Genomic DNA, 26,972 nt, shown 5'->3' with positions numbered 1-26,972 from the left:
TCAAGCCACCAACCAGCTCCTGTAGGTACTGTATCAACTGAGAAGTGAGACTGAAAAATCAACTGTATGGAAACCTCTGCCAACTCTTGTGATTTTATCACAATCTCCGAGATATTGAGTATATTTCTTGAAGCCTTAGTTTCTCGGCATTATGCTATTATCAGAGATTTGCAGCTTGCAATTCAAATAAAAAAATAACTTCTCTAATCCTCATGGTTAGAAATAAAAGTCTGAAAGCACAGACTCCAAAGCTTCAAATCAAGAGTAATTTATTTATTACTACTTCAAGTATATTTAATTTTAAGTCATGAGCAAAAATTTGGGAACCTGGGTTTAGCAACATCACTACTATCCTCTCTTTACAAATAGCATGCTCTAAAACTGATCTGCTTGCGATCTTTTTTTTTTACGTATTATTTCCCATTTCAGCCACTGTCAGCTTGCAGTGATAAAGCATCATCTTTTACTTGTAGTTTTGCCTGACATTTTTCCCAGGAAATTTTCAGAACTGAGTGAAGTCATAATCAATCAAAATAAAGTGTTCAGAAAATTCTTGGCGTCATTCTTGGAGCTAGGATAGTGGCATCACTAACATACTGAACTGAGTGAAACATCAAAACAGACATGGAAATCCAATCAGAACTGTACCAGTTGACTATCAGATCAGCGTGAACTCATTTACACAGGCATAGTCACCATTTTGGTAAATATTTTTCTAGGTACTACAATCTGTGTTACACTGCTTTACTGTTGGAAGAAGATTTATCACTAAATTTTCTGTAGCTCTCTTCCAGATATAAGTGTGATAGAAAGCTCTTTTCTCCATTATTGTTTGAGTTTCCTCCTGGGGAGAAAATAAAGCAATTTAGAAGACTAATCAGATGAAAGTAAAGTTTTGAAGTGCTGGACACAAAAAATCCCTCTCTGCAGTTTCCACAGCAAAATAGCTGTGCCACATAATTCTTTTACAGTGCTTGTTTATTTTGCTTTGGTTTTGTTGACAATCAAACTTTGGGCTCAGGTAAGTGTGAAAGAAGGATGGAAAGCAAGAGGAACAGATACCAGACAGCACTGACTCATAGCGCATGACTCCTCAGACAACTGGTCTCACACAGTCATGAGGTGAGCAGCACCTGGGTTATGCCCTTCTTTTGGATCACTCAGAAAGAATTTCCCCTTCTCTGTTTACAAAGCAGCTAGGGAAGGAGCAGAGGAAAGGCTCTGTCTATAGTTTAACTATTATCCCAAAGATTCCTGACTAGTCTGTACCCCTCATCCAGATGTGCAGCACCCATGGGACCTCTGTATTTTACCATACTCAACTATAAACACCAGGTTTCTTGCCCTGGTTTGTTAACATGGATTAAAGACTTGGATCCCCTTAACCACATTTCTTCTGCTTTCTCTTTATGTCCTAAATGCGGAATGTAACCACCTCATGTCTGTTCATATTGTGTTCTATAAAATTGGATCAATCTCTTTAAGAGAGACTTTGAGGGAGCAGCAAATACCCAGATTATCATTTTATTGCCTTGATTCATAGCACAGGACATTTGAACTCCATGGATGGTTGCCCATGGCTGCAACTTGAACAAAGAAATTTCCTTCCAGAATTAAGTGGACAAGGTCCCTTGTTTTTTATTTTTCACTGAATTTTATTTCTACATATCAAAGGGGGAATACTGATCAGTCAGTCCGTTCTTTAGCACACATGTACTGTTTCTCTCCAAACAATTACTTCATCAATATAGTATCTTTTGGACAAGCTGAAGAGGATCTTTTAGAAAGACAACAAACCAGATTTACAGACTTCAGCCTGCTCTGTTAGGTCATAAGCTCTCTGTTTTCATATTAAGTCTTGTGGGATGACTCTCTTATTACTTATATTATCAACCATCCTCACTGCTCTGAGGGACTGATAGAATTTAAAGAAATCCAGCAAACAAAAACTTCTTAATAGTGATGAGTGTCTCTGAAAATAATACAGTCTTTCTTCATGTAATGATTCTGGAAGTTTAAGCTTATGTGGTAGCATTCACTTATAACTTAGTTTTTGCCATTCAATGTTAAGAACTGAAAATAGCACAGTAATACAGCTATTGCAGAACACAAAAATTTTAGTAATTGAGAAAAATTTTATAGTGGAGCTACATTACATGAAATAACACTTTACACAAGTATTCACAGCTATTACAAGCTACCCATGTCACCACAGATTCAGTTCGGTACAATGACAATACAGAATATACTCAGCTTTGTATAAAGAAGGTAACCTTTCTTATCTGTTGACTGCAGTAACTTTTTCAAAATAATAATCAGGGGAAGCACTGTCAAGGTTCTTTCTATCTTTGTGTTACTCTGTAGGTTTTCCAAAGGATTAGATGAAAACATGACTTAAGTACTAGCAGAATTACTCAAATGCAATAGGAAGAACAGCAACCCATTCCTATCCAGGCCCAGGGTCAATAAAACCAGTTGATTGGTTTCAAATGTGATGTTTCTTAAGAATTGCAAGAGGCCAGCTACCTAGTCTTTGCATCTTATTTCTTTTTCATCATTTCAAGAGACTGTGGAGTTAGGTGCCACAACTCGTGTAGCCTTTCCTTAGTCATAAAAACCAAACGACAAACCAACAAAACCCGCTCACCAGACCAAACTAGAGTGAGAGAGAAAGGTGAGTAAGGACCTTTGAACCTAATGGCTAAGAAGTTTACCTGAAAGGGGGGTGAAAGGAGTTGAAGTTCCTCTTCCAACTAATATTTTGTTATTTCTAAGAGTGGAATAATTTGGGCATGGTTATGCTCTAGTAGCTAATAACCTAGTGTAGACCTTCTCCGCTGGGAAGGAAGAGATCCAGTTCCCTGCTCCAAATGGAGTTTACTCTCTCCAAACACAAAATTTGAAAATCCTTCTGTCTGTGCTCATTCTCAGGTAGTGTGGTTGGTAGTGTGAAGTTTTGAGGAAGTCAAACAGTTCAGAGGAACTCAAAGGAGCCTAAAACTAGCCCTTTTTCTAAAATGTTATCTTGATTCTTAAACACTTCTGTAAACATTATTTTCATGCCATTCTCTCCTATAATGGAAATAAAAATTTCTTTTCCACAATCAGTGTCAGACAGTCCTCCTCTGGCATGACAAAACAACTCAATGTTTTGCACAAAGGCGTCCCAGATTGGATTTACTGCCAATTAAAAATGCTGCATACAAAAACTTAGATAAACTGGGAAGTGCGTATTGTCTGAGTCTGTCGCTGTGTTGCAGCAGAGCAGGCACACAGGCAGTGCGCACGAGGTGAGTCAGTGGGATTTTTGTTTGAGTAACAGCTCTGCGTGACACATAAAGTAAAGGCAGGCACAATTATAACGTTAATGGTCATGGGAACACAATTCCCCAGCTAGTGCTCAAGAGACAAAGACTGCTGAGCAGTGAAAATTATGTGGCACTCTCCTGCTAAAGAATAAGGACCATGCTGTGTTACATATTTAGATGCTAGCCAGCTCCCTGCTAGGTCCTGATCCCAGGCTCAGTCCCCACTCCAAAAAACTAACTGTGCTGCCCAAAGCTGTCTTTGAATCAAACCTGGTGAGAAAATGGTGAGAAACTGATTCTAACAAGGCAAAGACAAGGAGGCACTTCAGACAACATCAGATAATTTAAAACTGTGCACAGCTCCCCACTAGAATTAAACGGGCACATCATCATCATCATTGGTGAAATTTTATCTGTTCAGATAAGCAGAGAATTAGGCCAATAATTGCCGACCAGACTAAATTATGTAACTACTTATCTGTAAAGGTTACTTTTGTTATCTTTATAATGGAATTATCTCCATAAAACCAGTTATTTAGCCACTTAGTTATAAAACCATGTAGGAACACCAGAATTTGTATCATCAGTTTATGATTGTCTTTTGTTATTATTCATTCCAATCGTGCTATATAGTGATAATGAATCACAACAGGGGCACTGCTTCAGATATTGTAGCACAGTATATCCACCAGACCAGAACAACTACCTGCTGCATTAGGATAATTCTGACACTCCTTTTTTCCTACTTTTTTTTTTTTTTTGATCCATTTTGTGTTTATTTTATCTGCTCTCAGCTTTCTAATCTAAGCAAAAACAATGATAATAATTTCCTCTTTGATAAAAGCCCTAGTGACATCCCAATTTATTTTTGAATCAGTCTACTTGTTCAGATCAATAATCAGGTTCACTAGATGTGCCCAGAGCAGCAAGTAGAAAGGCATACTTGCTTAAATTTGAAAAGTCAACCCTATACTACCCAACATCTAAAATATCAGGAACAGTCCTTGAACAAGTGATATGACATACTTGGTTGTTCAAAATAATGGGATTCCCTTTGTTTTAGACCTGGTCACATTGCTTTGCATTTGGCTGAATTATTCACATCTGTGCTGAATTTATACAGAGCCATGCATTTACAGTCCGGTAGCACTCTTTCACACACAGCTATATGACAAACAAGTCTTCTATTGAACTAGAAAATCAGGTTCATGTTCATCCCTAAACCAATTCCCTAATAATGATTTTTCCATCTTGCAATCTGAAGTTCAATTTAAGGACTGAGGAGAGATGAAAACTGTATTTTCCCACATGAGAATTTGTCTCGTTCAGATCTAAGCAACAAAATACATGTTAGAAATGTACTGTCTTAATTTATATGTGAATAACTTTTTACTTTTTCCTTCTTCCTCTCTTGAGGAAATTAGTCTGTGTCCCCTTCCAGCATCTAAACCCCCTACCTTATCTTCCACCAGATAAGTAGTTTACTGTTGAGATTGTAACCTCTTTTTTGCAATCTACTTCTTATGCATATTAGGCATGACAGATGCTGCATACACTTTTCAAACCATTACAGCATCAGCTTCAAGTCCATAAGAAGGCTGCTTAGGTCTAAAGTCAGCAGTGCTTTCCAAAATGATAGAACCTATGGATATGTATCTCCTTCAGTATGTTAGATATACTACAAATGCTACGCTATCCATTGAAAAAGGATACTGTTTCAATGTACCTGCTGAATACTGTTGTAGGTATTTAAAAAAATTATGGCATCGTTTTTGTAAAGGAATCTGCTAATATACTACTGATTGGATTTTATACTGATGTAATTTTCTTGGCATGTCATCTGTCAGAATTAATGATCATACAACTATGATCATAAAATGTTAAATTAATAAAATATGTTCTATGAACATGGTTTAATTTCTCTTTGAGTACTTATGTGAGTACTTATGTAAGTACTTAAGGATGCTAAAACTGAACTTTATCAAAATATCTAAAAGAGCCCTTTTCTTCAGCAGAAACAACAAAAAAATATTAGTAGGTGTTTTCTATACTTCCACAATACACTTGTTACAGCAAAATGAGCATTTTTATAGCTATTTAAAATGCTTAAGTGGGACAGAGTGTGGTAGTATTTTTGGAATGGTTAAAACACTCATTAGTTCATGAGCACTCTCAGCACCAGAGCATATTAGTCCAAAGACTGTTGTTATCTCAGTTGTTCTGGTGCTCTGTGACCCTGCTCCTAGCTTCAGCTATCTGCCATACATAAGCTCAGGTTGTTGCCTTGCATTTTCTAACATATTTTGCCCTCCAGGCAGGCAGTCTAGGATCTGCTTGGCACAACAAACAGAGCAGCCTGAACTAAAAGAATCTTCTGTTATTTCCTAATCTTATTTCTCTTAGTCACACAGTAATATGAAATTTTTATTCTCTATACTTGGAGGTTAAGTAAAGATTGTAATAATTCTTAAAGAGAAAGTCTTTCTGTTCTGTTGGAAATCTTATCCATTTATAGAAATAATGAGAAGAGTCCATTTTAGTTGTTGGCCATCTTCTTGATACATACTAGACCTAAAGACTTGTGGATTCTGCCTTTTTCTGTTTTGCTGTTGTTTGTTTCTTTATTTTTCTTTTCAAATTACTGGCACTAAGCTCTCAAGTTTTCCCTATACTGGAAAAGATGCTTTTCCCTAACTTTCAAGGTTATTCTTTTGTTATTCTTTGTGTTATTCTTATGATTATCTGGAACAGTGCTCTGCTCAAACTGATGTTCAGAAGTTTCCTTGGAGGCTCATTTTGAGACTGATTCAATTTCAGAAAGGGATTGCATATACTTTAACATTGGACAAAAGCAAACACAAAAATTCATACTGCCTTTTTATCTGATTGATACTTGTACTAGTACAGCAATATTTATGACATAGAAGCCAGAATTTACTCACAGCTGGAGGCTAGTATTCACAACACTGCTAGTTTACCATCATAAACTGACTCTTTACACAGACTAACTGAGTTGGAGCCTGATCCATGACAAAGACTACTGTGCACAAATAAACAATAACATGATCTCTGTATGAAGAATCAGAGGCTAAACTGTTAGGATAATGTCAGCTACTATTGCGTTGCGCAATTTCGTTTTTTGTATAAAGAAGACAAGATGTTTTTATTTTGCACTTGAACAAAAGCATTAATTAGCAGCTCTCAGAGTTACGCTTAGTTTAATCCAAGTTGGGCATGCAATATCCATATTCCAGACTGCCCATGAATCACTATTTGAGGCTAAGAATCAGTTGGAAAAGGAGAACAGCCAAAGAGTATTTCAAAATTTTGGTATTAAACACCCTTTATCCAAACAAAGTTATAAAAATATTGCCTGCATAAGCCAGGAGAATGTCATGTAAATGTATCAGATAAAGTGACACACTTCTTTCACACATACCATAAAAACAGAACAAACATGATAGACTGTTTTACTGTTCCAACTCTGTGATGGTACTGTAAATATGGTATATTAAACTAACATGATAAAAAGGTGGACATAGAGTTCTTTAAAATAAATGTGTTTTTATGTAAAAAAATTATTTCATTCATGAGGAAATTTGTAAGGTGATAAAAGAAGGATTCAGCCAAAATAATTGAATTGCATATAAACTGGCATCATTACTGGAGAAGCCATAAAAATGAGAAAAGGACGAAAACATGCAAAAAGCATTACAAAAAATGGTTTGCATGGATTTCCATAAAGCACGCACCTAGCCAAAATAGATGGGAAAGCATTTGCTGCTCCTGGTAATAGGCAGTTTTCTTACTATGCTTAAAAATACCTGGAAATCAGCCACAGTGCAAGCTTCTACCAGATGCAAGTTACTGTTGCTCAGAGAAGAAGCAAGTTTCCACTATAAACTTAATAATATACTGAGTCATGAAGCACTTTAATTTCCCCTTCCTCCACCCCAATCCTGCTGTTGATCACACAAGAGACAACTATGTGGAACTACTTTTTAATGTTGGATAACAGTACTGTACGGTACCAAGTATAGGGGTAGAGATGTGATTTTTGGTACTGTTTGCCTCCAACTCATAAGCCCCAAGCAGCCGTTAACACGTAACATAATTTGGGTTTCTCAATGTTACTATAAAGCACGATATATAAATCTCACATAAACCTTACTTTGCTCTGGTAATATAGTCACAGTCTTGATTTTTTTAATCCCAAGTCAGAAATTTCCCATTGTTCAGTTTAAATACCATCAGTACTTCACAAACTAGAAGACTGTCACTTAACAAAAAGCTCTGCATCCATGTTTAATAATTTGATGTATAATTTAATATTGTACAGGGGTATGTTTATTAATTTTTTCCAGAATGTCAGGGTTATATGAACTACAAATTATTCTGATTTAGGAGCAGTGTGGGAGTGAGGGAAGATGACACCTGTTCAGCAGCACTCCTGCAGGAGCATTACTCCCACACAAGGGATTTGCATCGTAATACAAAAGCAGTATTTTCAGGGTTTTATTTACTACAGGAATAGCTGTATACTATAGATTATTGACCAAAGCACTGAGCATAACAAACTGGAACCCACATCTCTGCTCACATTTTCATGTTCACTTCCTATTATTGCTACAACAGGTATGCTGCTAAATACATACTCCAAAAAGTCTTACACATTGCATGATTAATCATATAAATCATGAAACACTAGCTTCACAATACTGTACCTATTACCTGTGTGATGTATGTAATCTCAGGTACCCAAAACACTGTCCTGGCAGTGTAAATTTCCTTAGATATAGCTAGTTTGATTCAGTGACATTTAGTCAACTGAAAAGTTTCTGAAAAATAATTTCTAATCATTTGACAAAGTGCATGTTTGGCTGATGCCCTTCACCACTGCTGGATGATTCATAGCCGCCTACCTCTGAGAAGCATTCACAGAAATTGCTGTTGCTTTTCTGTATCAAAGAAAAAGGACTGGAACTGATTTCTCTGGAAAATGCAAACCAAATGCACACAATTTGGAAAAGTAGATGGCACTACCTACTCCTAAAAGCATACAGTTATTTTAAACCTACGTTTACCCTAACACAAAGCACTCCCTCCCCCAAATACACGGCCATCTTGCATACTCAGACCAATAGCAGATCCAACGCTTCCAGCTCAACCAGCCAAGGTCTTCAGTCAGGACTGTGGCTTTGCAGAAGAAAAATCAACCTGAAAGCTAGAAAGCCATTCTGTACTTTGGGGAGCATGTGGATTGAACCCTCTAGGAAATCCACAGTTCAGCAGCCTGGACTGTAAGGTCTTCTCCACATCTCCTCTGGGAAGGAGGGGAGTGTGGCAAGGGCTGCAGGAACAGCATGCTGTCCTTCTTGCTATTCGCTTTCCTGCAGGCTTACAGAGCTCCTCTTATTGCCAGAGAACAAGCACATTCATTGTATGACTGCAACATTTTCTGTCCACAGCATGTGAACAGACAAGCAGGGTGTCAGCACCATCTCCTTGGTTGTGTGATGAGAATATTTTCAGTTCCGTGATGGGAGAAAGATTGGAGAATTTAAGCCCTGGTGTGCTCCCATATCAGGTGAATAGTTCCTCATTGCTGCTTTAAATTACAGACTTCAAGCTTTTTGGGAGAGCTGTGAACATGTGAAAGCTGCAATGCAGTTATTTTTCAGTTTCCCATCTATTTTTGCATTTCACTTTTTAAATTTTCTTGTTACATAAAGTGAGCTTACCCCCACCCACTATTCAGCATCCTTAATTTCATATCTGGTTTCCCTCTCCCCCCCCACTCCCCTTATTACTAAATCCTCTCCCAACATAATTTTGCTTTTTCTAACTTTGAGATATTTTGTTTAGGGGGCCTTCAAATACATCATTAATCTCGTGACTGATCTCAGTTTTCTCTGAAGCTTTCCTATATTATTAATTTTACTCAGCTTAAATATTTTATCTGATTTCAAAGAGTTAACAACTAACACCTCATACTGCTGTACAAAGTACTCTCTTCCATACATGCACATCAGTAGACTCCATGTTTTGCATAACTAATAATACATATCTAAAAATATATGGATTTGAGATTAATCTGATCTGTAATAGAATCAATTGGTTTGTCTTTAAATATGTTTGTACGTGGTTATGGCATTTGGGTACCTCCTACGACTAAAATCTAATGCTAAATTAATGATACCCATAGAGAATTGTCAGGCCCCAATTACTTGTATGCTGTTGCTGTCACTAAACCGAGTAAATACTCAGTGTTGCAATATAGAGAATGGAGACAATGTTTTGTAATGCAGATCCCAGTCCTGTGCATTAGCATAACAGCCAAGAGTATGAAGTGTTTATACTGTGCTAACTTAAAAGAACAGGCTGAATTCCCATGTAATACACAACTAATAATTACATTGAAAAGGTTGCAATTAAAGCACTATCTGAAAGCTTTCCAGACCTACGGAATCCCAAAGAAGGAACAGTCAATGTCAAGTAAAAATAAAATTAAAAAGAATTTGATAAAAATCTTAATTAAAAGTGTGTCAGAACAAATGCATCTCCCTTTATGTCCTGAAGGCTATTAAATTTCAATATGACAAAGTGCCACTGGGCGTGAACGTCAGAGATTCAGTGCTGTTACAGACTCAGTGCTGGTTTCCCCAAAACCCTCTTTTGGACCTGTAAACTTCCTGTTTTGCATCCTGATTGCCGGTAGCCTCTGGGATGTGGCAGTGAAGAAACTGGTATTACTGGTTCCCATCCCCTGACATACAGAATGTGTTACCAGTACCATTTGCAGGATCTGTGTGTGAGCTTCTGGGCAGCTGGCAAAGATAAAAAGCAATACCATTCCAGCCTTCGGTCTTCTCTGCACTGAGATTCAGTGCACACGAGTGACCAACCAGAGCGGGCTAACTGCTGAAATGGACCCGGGTTCTGCTCCTGTTTGGCAGGAGAGCAATATTAAATTGAACCAGCAGCAACCAGGACAAGTCCAAACTGTCCTGAGAAGAGTGGGCACTAACTCTCTCCTCCCAAAAGGAAAACAGAATAAATGCTTGAAAATTTCCCCTACCAATAAGCTTCTTACCTCCTCCTACTCTCAGATGGGACATGCTTTTTCAGACCTATGTTTTGGCCACTGAGGAGGAAGACACGGGGAAGTGCAAAATATATGCTGCAAAAACCTCAAGCATTGTTAGGCAGAAAGTACAAAAAAACCCAATCTAACCAATGAAGCTGTCAAAGAAAAGTAAAGTAGATAGATTTTATTCAGTTGTTGTTTAAAATTAATAGACTAACACAACTGAAAATCACTGTCATTTCCATACTTTGGTATTTTTTTGCAAACATAAGGTGTATCCTGAAAATTTTTGGATAACAAAATGTTGAATAATTCATTTCCCTATTATAAAAGTCTACCAGAAATGGAATCTCCAAACCAGTGGCAAAACCCACAGAGAAGAAACTCAGAAAGTCATTACAGCACTATATAATTACTTGATGATTTTATCACTGTGTGTGTCAGCAGGAGCAAGAAAGAGACTGCTCTTCACAGAGACAATTCTATCACAACAAGGCTTACAAAGATATTAATGTAAAAGCTTCTCATTGTCTGAAAATCCTTTGCCATGGCAACTTAAAATCAGCTGCTTCCAAGTGATTTTAAAGCTTAACCATCCCTCCTAACCCTTGAGCTTCAGACCTGGTATTTCAACCACAACTAATAAATCTTCCAAAGAGGTATATACGTTATCTCTACAAAGACCTGCATGATGAGCAGGTCCATTTACCCTAAAGGGACAAGTAATCATTTTGGGTCTCCTGTGTGGCAGAAATTATTGTATCAGGAATCCTGTATTCAAATCACTCAAACTCTTGCACATGCACTCCCGGAATGGCTGGGGTGCTGAGATGTTTTTTGCATTACAATGGAGCTGTGTTTCATCAAACTGTATTTTTTGCTACTTTGCACTTGCTGACAGTATTGATCCTCTTATCATCTTCAAGGATATCTGATAAGAATGATCTGATTCAATAGGAGCTTAAGACAGTTTCAGCTACAGATGTACCAAAATTTGCTTTGAAATCCACAGATGCTCCTCTGTTTAGTTGCTGAGACTGATTATGAAGATAAGCTGAAAAAAAAATCTGTTACAAATTCAAACTGGAGGATTGTGTACCTCAATTTCTGTGAATATAAAAACCCGAAGAGTACATTTTCAGCTGTGAGTTTTAAACTGTTGGCTAATGGTTTTCAGGCTTGTCATGCTACTGGCAGTGACTGTAAACAAGTTAACCCCCCTGAGTTTGACTCTACATATTTGATAAGGAGTGCTTACCATCTCCTGTTCATCCACTATATTCCTGATTCATGCTCAGGTGACAGCAGAAAAAAGATTTAAAATTCTGCTATATGGCTTTTGTGAGAACATGTTTAAGGGCATGAGCATGATCAATCTGACTGGAGGTCTTAATCAAGTATAGCCATGATACAAAATATATACAACAGTCTCAGGGAAGAAAGGGATCTGAGCACAGATGAAAGAAGGAGGGAAAAATAAGAAAATTCAAGACTTACTATTGTTATTACTGCTACAGGAGCACTCAAAAAGTCCCTTTTAGTTGAACATTGGCTCTGTATGATAAGGGGCAGTCCTGTCACACACTGGAGATGATATGAGTGCAAACAAAGGCACAAAGAAATATTCTCCAAGGTCAGACTTAGCCAAACATCTTTACATATGGCCAAAACCCAAGTTATTAGTAAATCTGAGAAGAGTCAACTTTAGGGCTCAAAGTAGCATTTAGGTGCATACAGAACAACACTGGCACATCTTGGGTACTGCAAAGAGTAACTGTAACAAGAGCTTACACATATATGTGAGAGAACATAGCTGTCAGTGTTTTCTGAAGAAATATTTTTTTGTAAGTGTCCAACAACACATCTGTGCATCTCCCACAGAATATGTTCACTTAGTCAGCCAATGTGTAAACATTTAGGGATATGGAAAAGCGCACACTTTAGATCCCTCTGGGATGCACTCTGGTTGGCCTAGCTCATCCTTAGCACAAACTGAGAGGTCGTGACAGAGCTCTGCACAGAGCACAACCTTTGCAACCTTGGTAAAAAATGTAGCTCCCCCTGCAAACATAGAAGGTCTATCTGAGGACTAGGTTTTCATGAGCAGAACATGCACCAGGAAAGCAGGAACTCCAGTCCTCTTTCTATTTAATATGAGGTATTTTAATCCTCCACCTTCTCCAAGCACTTCCTGTCTTACCAGGGTATAGTCTTGGCTGGTGACTAGGAAATTAAACCCTTTTCTCAAATCTAGACACAAGGAAAGGAGAAGGTACCTGGGACAAGGACACCTGGCAGGAAATGTCTTGACTTTGCAAAGCACTGGTTGGGACACTTAAGTGGATGAGGACAGATGATGGTCTCTAGTCTATGAGATTTTACTTCTCTGGGATCATGTAGGTATTTCATATTAGGAAGTTATGAGTTAAAGCCCACCTACAATATATACACTGAAATGGGAACCAGAAAGCAAGATTTCTCCGAAGGTTCAGAGCAGAAGCTATTCCTAAATTAGTCACATTCCCAAGCTACCAAATCCCCAATGCCTCATGCAACTGCATTTGCAGAGCCATTTGGAATACTAACATTTAGAGACTCCCTGAGAAATGCTAGAGGTACCTTTCAGACAAATACAGTTGAATTTTTTCTCTTTTGGTTTTGTTATTGTGCCTTAGAAAGTTAAGTACTTATCAGTCTAAGCTCTCCTTAAAACATTTCTGTCACATGGTTCACTGACATCCTGGAATAAGTTCCTGGACAAAAGAGCTCAAGGGAATGTAGATTTTTCTTCTGAGTGCTCCCTTTCAAATTTGGCTTTTCAAGTCACCTTACAGATGCCTAAATTCACATGCCCTCTCTTATCTTCCTATTGACTGCACATCTGAGAGACCCAGGTAAGCGTTAGCCTAAGATCTAAAGTATCTATTAAGCCTGTAGTATTAGAAAATATTTTTTGAATTTAAGTCCTCTAATTCACTGAAAAAACATTAACAGCTTCTCTGTGCTCTCAGAGTTGTGTAAAAGAATTTTGATATAACTGAGACTACAACCTTCTGCTTTTAACTTTATCAAGGCTTGCTCCTGAATTGCTGATTCAGTGAAAATTTGGTCTCTCTGACTGACAGAATGAGGAAAAGTTGATAAAAGTACAGTTTAAAATGTATTTAAAAGCCTAGAGTACGGATGGGATTTTCAGAAGTACACAGCTAAGCATCTTTCAGAGAACTACTGAAAATCTCATCTGACTTCTAATTCTGTATCTCACGACAGATAAAAAACTTTTAAAATGCTAGTCAAATTTCTACACTCCTGGTTGTAAAAATCAGAGTCAAATTCACTATTTTACTTGGTAATTTGTTTCCACAGTTAAGTGCAAAATTGTTTCTATATGGTTATTCATTCTATTAAAAATCATCTGCCTAATAAGAATGCCGCTTTTTTGATTATGCAAGAAGACAAATAAAGACGTAACAATGGTCTGTTTATGCTTGGAAGAGAAAAAAATCCAGAGCTCCTGTCACCCACTGGAGCTCAAATTCATGAATTGTCCTTATTTGAAATAAAAATGATAGCAAAGTTCCTGCTCATTTTAGTAAGGCTTGTCTTACCTTTCATTGCCTTTAATTTATTATTATATTATCTATTGAGCTTCATGGCTATAACAGAACTGGAGGTCTGATGTCAGCATATGCTGTCAAATCTGTTTATGTAAAGTTTGAAAATATGCAGCTGAACCAATTTTAATGCTTCAGTGTGCCAGGACTTTGGAGCTGAAAAGGCAAGCTGTACATGGATTTAGTGCGGCTACTGAAAATCCTGTGCTGTTCTACAGTGGTTTGTGTTTTATGTGACATTGTCAAAACTGTGATGTGACTTGTTAGCTTGCCCAGTCTTCAGTAATGCATAGATGGCAACTCTCTGCATCTTTCATGAACCCAAAATTTCTGCTATTCTGGCAGCTCACATGCAATTTCTCTGAAAAACTTTTCACTGTAGCTATTTAGGGTTTTTCCCATCTTGCCAAGTATCTTTATCATCCTAACCTGATTAAGTCATTAAGTGATATAATGTTTTTTATATGCCTTATTTCTTCCATTCTGATTAGTTCGTGAGACACTAATTGCTGCATTTTTTCTCTTTACAATGGCTTGCAGATCATTTAGGAATATGTGCTATTCAGACTAGTTTATTACTCCCATATAAAATTCACATAGATGTTGTTGACAAGAAATAAAACTCACAGACAGTGATAGGTAATGTTTGTTGTTTCCTAGGGGTAAAAAGGTGGCATTCATTAATGCACAAGCAGACCAAACACCTAGCAGTAGACAAAGCCTTTACTAATTCTGTGGCCACGTAGATACTTAAACAAAACGGCATTAGAACATCCAAAATATGAGTTCTATCACCCTTTACATAATAAAGCAGACACTTCACCTAACAGAAATCAGTTGGACAATCTGAAAATAAACCTTATTGGTATGTTGTGAAATGGCAGAATCTAACTCTGAGTTACAGCTGGTTTTCAGTTCTGCAGATAGGTGTGCAATTTGAGAGACGAGGAGGAAAATACACAGTCAGTGTATGTGGAAAGATAAAACTGGCAGATGGAGAAGCTGGTTTTTATGCTTTTGAGAATAAATAAAAATCAACAGAGAAAAACAAAGGTAAAAATAAAAAAAAAGAGCACGGATGCTTTGCATCTGACCAGAACATCATCTTTCAATGAAACAACACTGGAATTAATACAGAACACTACCATACCATATGGATGCTTGGATCTTTGCCAGAAAAATTGCACCATCTGTCCTTTTACCAAAAATGAATGAAATGCTACGAGTTTCAGCAATGCCACCATCCTTTTCAATATGCCATACATGATCTTGACTAGCAAAATACACTTCTCAGCCTAGTAAGACCAACAATGGTCCCAAAACAGTGCTTGTAACTAAGTCTGACCAAAAGATACTGAAGGATTTTTAATTACTGTGTCACACTTCAGAAACCCAGGTCAGTAACATAAAATGTGATCACTATTAATGAGGAATTGTCATGTATCATATTCAGAAGCAACTTAGAGCTCTTCTCTCTGGTTACAATATAACTTTATTAATATTTTAGACAAGAAGTCCAAGCTCCTCCACCTTCATCATCAAGCTGAGCACAAGAACTTTATTTTGTCTATAGATGGCAGTGCTATCGGTTTACTTACTTCACTCTGTTATCAAACACAACATAAACAGCCATAAACCACACATAGAACATGCACTTATACAGTGCATCTATCTCGTTTAGTATGCCTGATTGTTATAAGTCAAATGAACCAGAAAAAAACCCCCACAACGTTCCCACAGGGTTCTTCACTTTTGAAGCCTACTTCATGGAAATTTAACTCAATTTCAGGAATATAATTGAACTAACAGTCTGTTTTCTCAGACAGGATGTCCCTGGCTCCATACTACGCAGGCTGGACAGATGCCAAAGCAGATTTGATTGTAACTCAAAGTATTGATGAAAAATGACTGGGCTGTTCTGAAAGCAAGATGCGTGTGCTGGATGGGTCAGGCACTAAGTGGCTGATGCCTGTCTTCCCTTCCATTTAACCTATCAGGATTCAAATATGCTGGAATTGTAAACAAAGAGAAAACACAGCAAACAGCAAGTAAACAAGAAAAGCCAAAGTGCTTATCCTCCACATGCTCTGCATAAAGCAAACCTGTATACAAAGGCAGAGCAACAGAATGCTTGGGGGACCATGCTCTTTGCTGAAGAAAGATGCCAGCAGCCAACGGAGACAAAACTTCATTTCTAAAATCAGGGTATAGCTTAGGTTATTCACATTCAGAAGAGGAAGTGATGGAATGATTTGGATCATCAGAATGATTGGAGTAGCTAGCTAGATTAAAAAAAAAATTAATTTCCTTTATCCAGAGATCAGAAAGAAAGAAAAAAAACCAGCACGTGGCAAGAAAATGAGAATACATTTAAATAAAAATCATCAAAGCATGGTTGTCATGCCTTTTTTTTTAATTTGAGTTCCCAGGGAAACATAGTGTAGGTAACTATTCTGTCTTCTTTGTGTGCAAGTACCAGCCTGGTGACTGACTAGCCCGTTTCCATACCCGTTTAGTATACTGGCCAGGATCACAGGTATCTTAAGGATATTAAATTCCTAAAAGTTTTGTGAAAATAGGCAGCCAGATGGAATACAGAAAGACTACTAATTATCCCTATATAAACTGAAAGCTCCAACATGGTCTCACCTCTTATTACACACCAGAAAATAAATTTGTGAACGAGATACTATGGATGTTCAAACTGCAGAAAAAAGCTTCAGTTGAAGCATATATTTTATTAGATATCAGAATACCCAGTCACACTCCAAAATGTAAAGAAAATCATGCCTTATAATTCCACTGCTCACAAAACTGTATTTTAAATTACCAGAGGAATACTGCTGGCCTTGGGCTTTTGCCAGTTCTTAATGCAATGGAACATTTAATCAATGTAAAACTTACCTCAAGGTTGAAAAGTGATCAAGTTACATCCTTTGCTACCTCATGGAAACTGAAGATGAGGACCATAATACCTAGACTCCACAGCAAATGGTACTTTATAACATCACTGGCATCTTAGTTACACAAAGAAAAGTGTGCACTGGTGTATGTGAAAGATGTGTTTGTATGAATAATTTAATTTATAAGCAAATGACTGCCTGCGCTTTGTTGTGGATTTTCTTACATTACTCTGTATTGTTGTGAGAAGAACTCAAACCTTGATCAAAGACATAAAAGCAATCAATGCTCAGATTAAACAAAAGTAACATCTATCTCATACTTGAGTCTATTTCTTGACTAATTCATGTCAAAGAACTCAATCAGTAGGAATCACTCACTTGCTCTCCACAGGGACTACCAGACACAACAGCTGAGCAGGGCAGCAGATGGAAAGATTATTCTTGTCAAGTGCTAGTTTCCTGACCAGAATCCAGAGAGTAACTTCCTGAAGTAGATGTTCCTTAGCAATGGGGTGTTACATATTGTCTCCAGGAATGACTGAGCCAGTCCATGACTTCCACCATCTAGGAAGCAGTCTGGTCTAATACCCTTTAAGCTTGCTTAGCCCCAGTGAAAGTGACTTTGAATAAAAACAGCAGAAACCTCTCCCAGAAACACCTTTGCTCACACAGCTTTCCACATCCCAAATACTTTATTTCTCAAGTAACATGCCCTTGTTTTAAATTAAACATTCCCCCACCCCTACTTTTTATCCAATGAGGGAGCAGCCTGAATTAACTTAGCTTTCAACCAGCTGAAACAACTTGCAGCACAAGACTCGCTTATGCTGTCATATCCTTACATAAGCATTTCTTCACATCCCACATCGTCAGGACTCCTGAACTTAAAAAACCTGTTATGTTGCATGCTCTCATAATCACTACTTTTAGCACCCCTCAAATGTTGACAAGCATGTGATGGTTTGCTGATGGGAAGAAACCAATACAGCTAAGTACTTCAACTCAGCTTCCTGGAACTTACTGCAGGAATGCATTCCCTCACAACAGTGCTGTGATGAGACTGGCCCCAGAGCCAGCTGTACTGCAAAGATTTCTGGAGAGGCTCAAAGAGAATTTAAGATGCTTTTTTCTCACTAGGGTTCAATCATGACATTATCATATTCTCTCTGCTGGAAAGGTTGATTTAACCTGCAGACCTGTATATGTAAAGTGTTCTGTGATACCACTGGGAATCTGAAGAAAAAGAGATCCTATGAATTGGCCTTGATAGCTGAGATTAAACAGAACCCCTTACTTCTCTGACCTGAAGCGGTTTCTACAAAGATGCTGCTGAGCTGCAGAGATTATATTTGGATCCTAAAATCCTCATGTGACACTACTTACAGGACAAGAATTAAAATTTGTATCTGCCTGCTATTAAATAATGCATAGCTTTTATTAGATCATGCATAGCTTTTTAATATATGTCTCTATCATTATTTGATTTTTGACAAACTCAAATGTGACAGAGATTATATTATGACAAGGTTCACAAAACCAGATCTTAGAAATCCTCCTTTCTGCCTTTTAAAAAAGAGGTAGAAAACAGTGGGTGGGATTCTTTATGACAGATTTCTTCTTAGGCCTGTTTGGTAAGAAAATGTCTAAATGTTACCCATTTCACATTGGTCAACTGCATTACATAACATTTGATCTTTGCAGTCAAATAAAGAACTTTGTCCGTCAGTGCACATACTAGACAGATGCTATGTGATCTGAGCTTTATTAGTGGCTTTTCCTAACTAGAGTTTTACTATTCAGTAATTATTTCATTAATATCTAATGTAATGGGATGCAGCAAGAAGCCCCTACAGAGAAATCACTTTGATTTAAATAGAGTGAAAAATGTTGCTATTTGTAAACTCGAAGACAGCTCAGCAGAAATGAAAAGAATTTATGTGGGGAATGAGCAATAGCATATTCATCAAGAAGACAGAAAAAAGATAGCTTAATAAACCCAAGAGGACTAGAGTTACTGCACTAACAACTATAAAACGTCAAGAGTTGTTCCCTTCATACTACCAGTTTTACTATTGTCTTATGTTGGTGATAGATGCATCAGTTGAGAGAAACACAGCTGGCTCCATCTTATCAACAAGACTGGTATAATGGAGGAAAAAACCCCACAGTTTTTACTTTAAAACCAATCATATTGTTAAGGGAGTTAAAAAAACGCCAACCCAACAGATTCATCTTTAGCTTTGTAAAACAACTGCTTAGCACTTTAGCTGTCTTAAATAAATTAAATATCTAAAGAAAGGTGTTGCTTGTGTAGATCCTTCACTTATACCCAGCCTTATCTTCCCCTTCAATACATCTGAAAGTTTTACAGAAGTCACACACACACACACACACACACACACACGTTAGTGATGATAAAGAAGACACTTATTAAGACAGGACTGTGTTGACTTTCACAGCTAATAAATAGAAGCACAAAAACGATAGCCAGGAAGGAAACATGGGTAATTCTCACCTCTACCACACATGAATTTCTTTACAGGGGAAAAGTGGCATTTCTGGGCTTTGCTTTTCTACCCTGTTGGCAGCTAATCTCCAGTTAATCAACCTTGCCCCCTGCCCCACTACTGACTCAAATAGAACAAGGTGGGACTAAGGCAGCGTGGCCTGTGCTGAAGGGGAAAGAACAGGGCTCAAATGCTGGCTTTTCTATCTCACCGAGAGCATCATGGAAGTAAAGTGAAAGTGAGGGATAAAATATTTGGAAAGAGAATCCCACTGAGATTCATATCACTCTACTGAGACAGACAAAAGGCACAATGAGAAAAACTGAATATTGGTATCTCACAATTGAATATTATAATCTCAGTCAACAACAAGATTATATTTCTCTTCTGTTACCTCAAGGAGGGTAATGTGACCTTTTTGGGGAACATCAATAGAATAGCATCAATAGAAGAGAGGGCAGGACTTGACTTTCACTTTTAGTTAGAAAGGTTTTGGAAAATAAACTTTGGAATTGGCAAGGGGAAAACTTCATTTTTGCTGAATAGCATCTCGCAGTTGACAGCGGAAAGCTTCACTTACCAAATGTGTGAACAGATTTGAACAACTGTCACCTATAAAGAATATATGTAAAGTAATGATACCAAGAAAGAACTAGAAACAACTGTTTTCTTATCTCTCTCCTTACACTGAAGTACACGCTTTGTTGTCACAGACATTTTCAGCACAGTGTACTAGAAGAAATGTGCAGTTCCCTTCTTAGCATACAACCCCTGCTCCTTTTAGGAGTAATTCAGGATCAAGGGTCTAATTTCTGAAATGTTTCTTTCCACTGAGATGTGCACACAAAGGAATTACACATTGGAAACAGAGTCAGAAGGTCTATAACAAGTAACCACGTAAAGATCTAGCCAAAACTAATTATCTTTCTACCCAGATGGGATTAAACAAACAAAAGATGCATGTGGGATTTAAAGTAATGTAAAAACTTGATTTTAAAATTGTTTCTATTTCTTCAGAAAGTCCCAGGAATTTCATCAAACCTCAACTGCATTAACAGTGTAATAAAATGCTCATCATGCTGTCTTAAAAACTGTATGACTTTACACAGTTGTGAAAAGGAAATAGCCTTATTTATCCTTTTCTTACTTTCTGTGCACATTTAAGCACTTATCTAAACTGTATTTATAGAGACAAAAAAAGTACATTTTCTTTTTGAATTCACTTTTTTTTTTCTTCAAGGCCATTAAAAAATGATATAGGCTGCAATTTTCAGAGAGTAAAAATAAATTAAACTTACTTGTAAGAGAACTGACTAATTTCCCTAAGGACTCCAGACTCTATCTACAGTATTTCTACATCCATTTTACAGCCACTCACATTGCTTTGGAATTCTTGAGGAACTTGAAAACTTAAAGCATTAATTACTTATATGAAAATGAGACAGTTAACACATACATTTTCACATTTGCTTTGGGATTGCATGATCTAATAAAAACTTACTATAATTTAATCAAGGAGAAACATACATAAAAACACATACAAAATTCATTATTTATATGTGGCTATTCAAATAAAAGAATAAGAAGTCTTCCTGCTCTTTCTTTTGGGGAAGGGAAGGTGGGGGGATATCAATAGAAATGACAGAAAATGGTGACTTGGCTGTCAGAGTCCAACCAGGCAGGTGTTGACCACCTGGACCTTTGGTCAGTGTCTACAATTAAGGAGATGTACACATGAAATAATCTTTTCTTTCTCAAATCAAGAACCTGTTCATATAGCTCTTGAGACAAAGCACTTTTTCAGCACAGGGATTGTCCTAAGGTTTCTCAGAGCAATGCCTACAGGTTTTGTACAATTTCACTGGCAATCAGCAGGCATGGTCTCTTTTTCCTCATTTTAAGTATAGGAGAACAAAAAGAGCAATTTGACTCTTTCTTTGTACGAATCACCAAATTTGATGGTTCATCTAATACAATATATTGTTGTGTGCAATAGCCTGTAGCATATGATTCAGTGGAAACTGTGTACTCACTACAAAATGGACAATTACCTGACAATTTCCTCATAAGTCTTTCCAAACTGCCCTGTAATATGAGAGTCTATGTATCCTTTAACATGGCTTCTGTGATGAATACACTGTAGTCTGGAATACATTCCCTAATACCTTACTTATCTATTGAAAGAGGACCATTTCAGACAACCCCCCTACTTACTGCCCAGTCTTAAGGAAATGTCACCAACAGGGACGTTCTTTCAAGCCAGAGAGAAACATTTTCAAGTGATGGTGATTTGGTGACTGATGCCCTCACCACTGCAGGAGCCCACAGTGAATTTACTGCAATGGTGTGAGACCACTTTGCAAGCATTAGAGAAATGTATTGTTGCAGCCATCTACTGTTGGAAATTCTGTCAGCACAGAAGTAAAGAGACTGAGATACTACATGATGTAGAAATCCTCACAATAAGTAGAGATTTTAAAATATTTGTTGGTACTGATCTCTGTTGGATTCCTTAGGATTAGGCTAATTGCAAATGCAGCTGTTCTGGTGGCGGTGGTTGTTGTTTTTTTTTTTCTTTTGTCTTTTAATATGGCTGTTTTCTTTTCCTTTAATGCTCACTGAGTTATGCTTACAATATGGCTTATAGCAAGACCATGGCATTAACGGTGTATTTCTCTTCCCATAATATTGCATTTGTGTTAGCCAGCTTTTAAGGTTTCTTATGTTTTAATGAAGTTATTAAAGTGAATGCTCTGACTGCATAATTCATGAGCGTTCATTCTGTCTTCAAAGAGTTGGTCTCTAAACAATTTTTATTTTTTCAATTCTTTTCTAAGACATCCAACAAAGCCTTTTGAATTTGAATGCAATATTTAAAATTGTAGAAAACTAGCTGTATTTCTGCTACAGTACCATTTGGTCCCCAGAGATGGTTCTGACTTACAGTATTTGCTTGGCAGATATTAAGAGGTGCTGTGTGTTTTCTATTTATAACTCATAAATATTGAGATTAGCTTTCACACATAATGGGCCTGATTATGGCTGCTTTCTCTTCACAGCTATAACTGCAGCTTTCTGTAAAAGGGAAAGCACATGGATCCAATGACAATCCTCTTCTTGCAGTTCTTCCTAAGCATTAATTTGAAATAAATAGTACAGTTTAGGGTCTGCTGTAATATCTGTTACCTGGCAACAGTTCCTGAGGCAATACCTGAGCCCATGCCAGCTAGGGCATCTCCTCCCCATGAAACTCTGGGTCTGATTGGGGGGAGCAATGAGAGGCAGCAGTGGTGAGGATAAGAGGAGGGTATATTGCTTCCTTCTAGGATACATTCCTGGTAAATAGATTCACTGAAAGTGAAGTATACTAAAATAATACAAAGAGAACAAAACTACATTAGCTTTCAAATATTTTTAGAAGAATAAACCATACTGAAATTAATCCTGAAAAGATGATGCATTAAGGCTTACACTTACTGTCAGCTACTAAAAGATGACTTCTTGATACAAACCAGTCTTTCACCAGAAACATGTGGAGCCACTGAAGTTCTTAAAAAAAACCAAACCAAAACCAAAAAAGGCACTTAAGCTGAATGGCCTGAGTGGCTAAACACCCATAACAACAGTCTGTTCAAGAGCCAGCCTCAGCCCCTTCTGAAGGTTCAGAGGAAAAATCCTTTTCAATGCATTCAGGTAATTTATTTCAAAGATTGGCTTAGTCAAAGCAGGGAAAGTTGATGGAAGTTGAAATGAAAGATTTTATTTTATTTTATGTTAGGAACAAAACTGAATGGCTATGACTAAATACACGGAAACTGTCTGCAAAAATGTATACATATATATTTGGAATTTTCCTATGTAATAAAAAGAAGCACTGTATTTATCACACAGGCCACATTTAGCTAACAGTCAGATGTGCTGAGGGTTGAACAACTAATTCTTTTTAAAAAAAGTTAATACAAAAAAGGATTAAAACGAATTTAGATAAAAGTTTTATATTCATTTAAATCTGTATCTGAAATCAGTATCACTTTGATTTAATATCTCATAAGGGAGCTGCAGATAATTTGTACTGTCTTTCTGGAGCAGAAGGGATTGTAAACCCGAATAAAATACATAACTAACATTCAATCTTTGCAAACTGAAAAGTATTAGTGAGCTGCATTGTGCCCTCACTGATGAATTAACTGGATTATGTCTCTAAGGCCTGTTTGGAGAGATTAAACTACAAACTGGTTTTGAAATATTCCCATTCTGCCAATGAAATAAATGAAATAAAAACCAAACCAAAACTAACAGGGTAACTTGGGAGTTTAAGCTCCCTGTAAGACCTAAACTTCTCAGTCTTGTAGACATTTTGGGTGAAGGATGCTTATAAAGTCACCCAAGATGACCAAATTCAGATAAATAAAAATAATCTCTTTATAGCTTAACTTCCTACCTATCACCTGCCAGATGTCAGATTCAATTAAAAATGCATTCAAATATAATTTAAATAATTAAAATGTCATTTTAGAATGTGCAAAATTGCTTCCCAGAGGCCTTTGCTCACCAGAAGTAATAATTTTCACTTGTCCTGGTGACTTGATGAGCTCAGGCTAAATAGTTCCAGTGTTTGAGCCAAGGTTTACTCTACTCACAGGCTGATATTGCAATTAAGTTTAAGACCTGGGAGTATATTGCTCAGATGGGTGGTATGATTTTGTTACAAGAAGTCTAATGAATTTGATGATTAGTTTGTTGTCTTTTATTGTCTGTTTCCACAGCAATTTATGTTTGGCTTTTGACTGCTAATAAAAATTATGGAAAAGTTCAAAATGATGGTGATAAAAGTTTTTATAGAGGTGTCTTTCCCCGCCTCCCCCAGCTCTAGTAACCATTAAATATCATATAGATGCTGACTAGGAGGAAACCCTGTAGAAATGCTAGAAAATGTAGTGCTCTCAAGCTACTTTGATCTTTCTCTTGCTCTGGATAATGTGATGCTTTTGTAATGGGGCTCTCTATCTGCATAACATAAATATGCATGTTAAAAAAAATCAAGCATGTATTTAAGCCCAATTGACCACAGTTATGGATATAATAAATAAATTTCTAATTAGAAATTCAGATGACTATGGAGCCCCAGTGACTGTTTCTTTCTGTTGGGACTGAAGATAACATAAACGCTACAGCCTCCCACATCACTGAGGTGCAAAGGTATAGCAGATATTTACTAGCAACAGTAATACTCAAGATGTGGAAAGAAGCAGCCAGAAGGAAGCCACAAAGTCGCCCACCACTGTGCTGTGAATGCTTGGCAGCACTATGTCAGACCTCCTGCAGGAGCCTGGGCCTTGTTCCTTCTCACTGTGAGGCAGGGAAGCTCCCCAGAGAAGGTATAAAGGCTGGAAGCAAGGGAAAGCAGAGCCCTTTCCTGCCTTCTGCTTTTCCAGCATCTTCTCAAAAGTAGGAGAAAAATAACAAAAACACATATTCCAAACTCAAAAAGATACTTTTTGCCTATTTTTGACAAAATTCAAAGATTATTTCTCCCCATCTCTGTCAACTACATAATTTTCTCCTCTTGCTAATGGCTTTCCCTTGGTGACAGTAAGTGCTGTTGAATATATAGGTAACATTCAGTTTGAGATCACATTTGATCGTTAACATTTTCCCACCTCCACTCCCATGCAAAACTTTCAGTTTTGCAAAATAAAAAGCCATTTTATTATCTAGAGAAAATAACAAAGCTAGTGGGAAAGCATTTGCTAATCAAGATGAAATCCTGTCACCTTCATTACTACTTAGAGAGTAGATATTATTTAGTGTGAATAATGGCAACAGAATCTCAGCTTGATTTCCAAAGTTGTTTCTGCATAATTTATTCAAAAGATAAATTCCCTAATGAAAGATACTGGATCTACTTTAAACCAACATCATTTCATCTATAATTACTGCCCCAGGAATACTGTAGTAACTGCCATTTATCACTGTCAGTGACTTCTGAATTCCTGCTACAACCATGGTATCCCATTGGGTTTGTTTGTCTCCAAGAGAACACGATGTTTCTAGTTTGGCATAGCCCTAAAAAAGAGAACAAAACCTGTCACTCCCTAGAAATATATTTAAATGTCCTCTTTGTGCATTCAGTACAATGCATATAATGCATTGTGTTGGAAATAACTATGAGGAAATGAATGGGGCTGAAGCACATAGAGAAGAGTAAGCCCCATTCACTTCCTCATAGCTATTTCCAACACAATGTATTATATTTTTTATCTGAAGTTTGTAGAAACTCTTCAGTTCGTTAGTGCTTCCCCAGCCCCTCTCTTTCATTTCGTGAAAGCTGAGTACCCATTATCCATCACATTTCTCACAAAGTTTGGAAAAGAAGATAGATGCTCTGGTTCTCAGAGCTATACTTCAGTCAAACCACTCTCCCCACTTTGTCATTATGAGAATCAAATCTTTTGTAAGGAAGTAAATGTTCTTAAGAACATTAATTTGCAATTTGTTCAGTATGAGTGTTAGGGAAACTATAAGTGGTGAGTCCTAATCCAGTGTCCATTTTGGACAAGAGCTAGACTTTATTGAGGTAATGACTACAACAGCATTTGGATGTCTTTTACTTTACATCTGTTGCTCTCCAGTGGATGAATTTAGAAGCAAGTAACACAAAAAGATAACTGGTTACTGATAAAACACTTTGTTTTCCCTCACTTTGTGGAAGTCCTCCAGTTATGGCTCATCAAAAAAGGTAAACTAAACCTTCAGGCTTGCTTTCAGTCAGTTCCCATTTCTCTGTTTATTTTGCATGTAACTCTTACCTTGTTCTAAGATTATAAGAAAAATAAAAGCAAACTACTTTTTTTCTTGTCACTTGCTAAATCAAAATCAGCAATTACATCATCTGTGTACTAGTGGCAGCTGTAAAAATTTTCAGTTCAAGAACTGTACTGGAAATAGCATCATTCTCAATGGTGGGCAGAAACTGTTTCTTCTAAACAGAAGGCATACAAAATAAGATTTTCTGGGAAAGACCTCACCTTATAGAGCATTTTGTTATTTAATTTGGTCTCAGTTAATTGGCAATTTAGACAGTAATTTGTGTCCAAATTCCAGATGTACCAGAGAACAGAAACCAGGTCCCTAGGAACGCAGCCCTGATGCCACCTGTGCTGACTGTACCCTGTGCCTTATAGATGGCAGACATCATGTCACTCACGGTGTGTACAGCCTTACCACACGGAAAGAATATGAGGACTATTTGTAGGTACTGAGCATGTTGGATATATCAGCCTCACTGACTACCCCACGTGCAAGACTGTCATTTTGATTTCTGGTGTGCATGCAAATACAGAGCACTCCTAACTCTGCACATGGGAACAATTGCGCCTGAGCCCTTCAAATGTAGAAACAATTTTCCTAGCACCTCAAACAGCAGTCGCATGGTGACCTGTGGCGAGTTCCTCCATTATGTATTATCAGTACCATTGCAGTGAAATGCTCACATTTTGTGAGATTAAACAGACAATAGGAATTGTAGTCAGATTTTTTTCTCTTGCCAGAAT

At 37.3% G+C, this 26,972-nt stretch overlaps 2 protein-coding genes across 5 annotated transcripts in view; one reads left to right on the top strand and one right to left on the bottom strand.

The window, feature by feature from the left end:
• The window catches only part of PPP1R12A (protein phosphatase 1 regulatory subunit 12A), a 1,052,766-nt gene that overhangs the window by 251,788 nt on the left and 774,006 nt on the right, over positions 1–26,972 (top strand). The window lies entirely within an intron of this gene.
• The window catches only part of SYT1 (synaptotagmin 1), a 345,628-nt gene that overhangs the window by 25,221 nt on the left and 293,435 nt on the right, over positions 1–26,972 (bottom strand). The window lies entirely within an intron of this gene.

The sequence above is a fragment of the Myiozetetes cayanensis genome, unplaced genomic scaffold, assembly GCF_022539395.1.
Source record: "Myiozetetes cayanensis isolate MyiCay16 unplaced genomic scaffold, myiCay2020 scf3, whole genome shotgun sequence".
In the NCBI taxonomy this organism is placed as follows: domain Eukaryota; kingdom Metazoa; phylum Chordata; class Aves; order Passeriformes; family Tyrannidae; genus Myiozetetes; species Myiozetetes cayanensis.
This window is presented reverse-complemented; position numbering and strand designations above follow the sequence as displayed.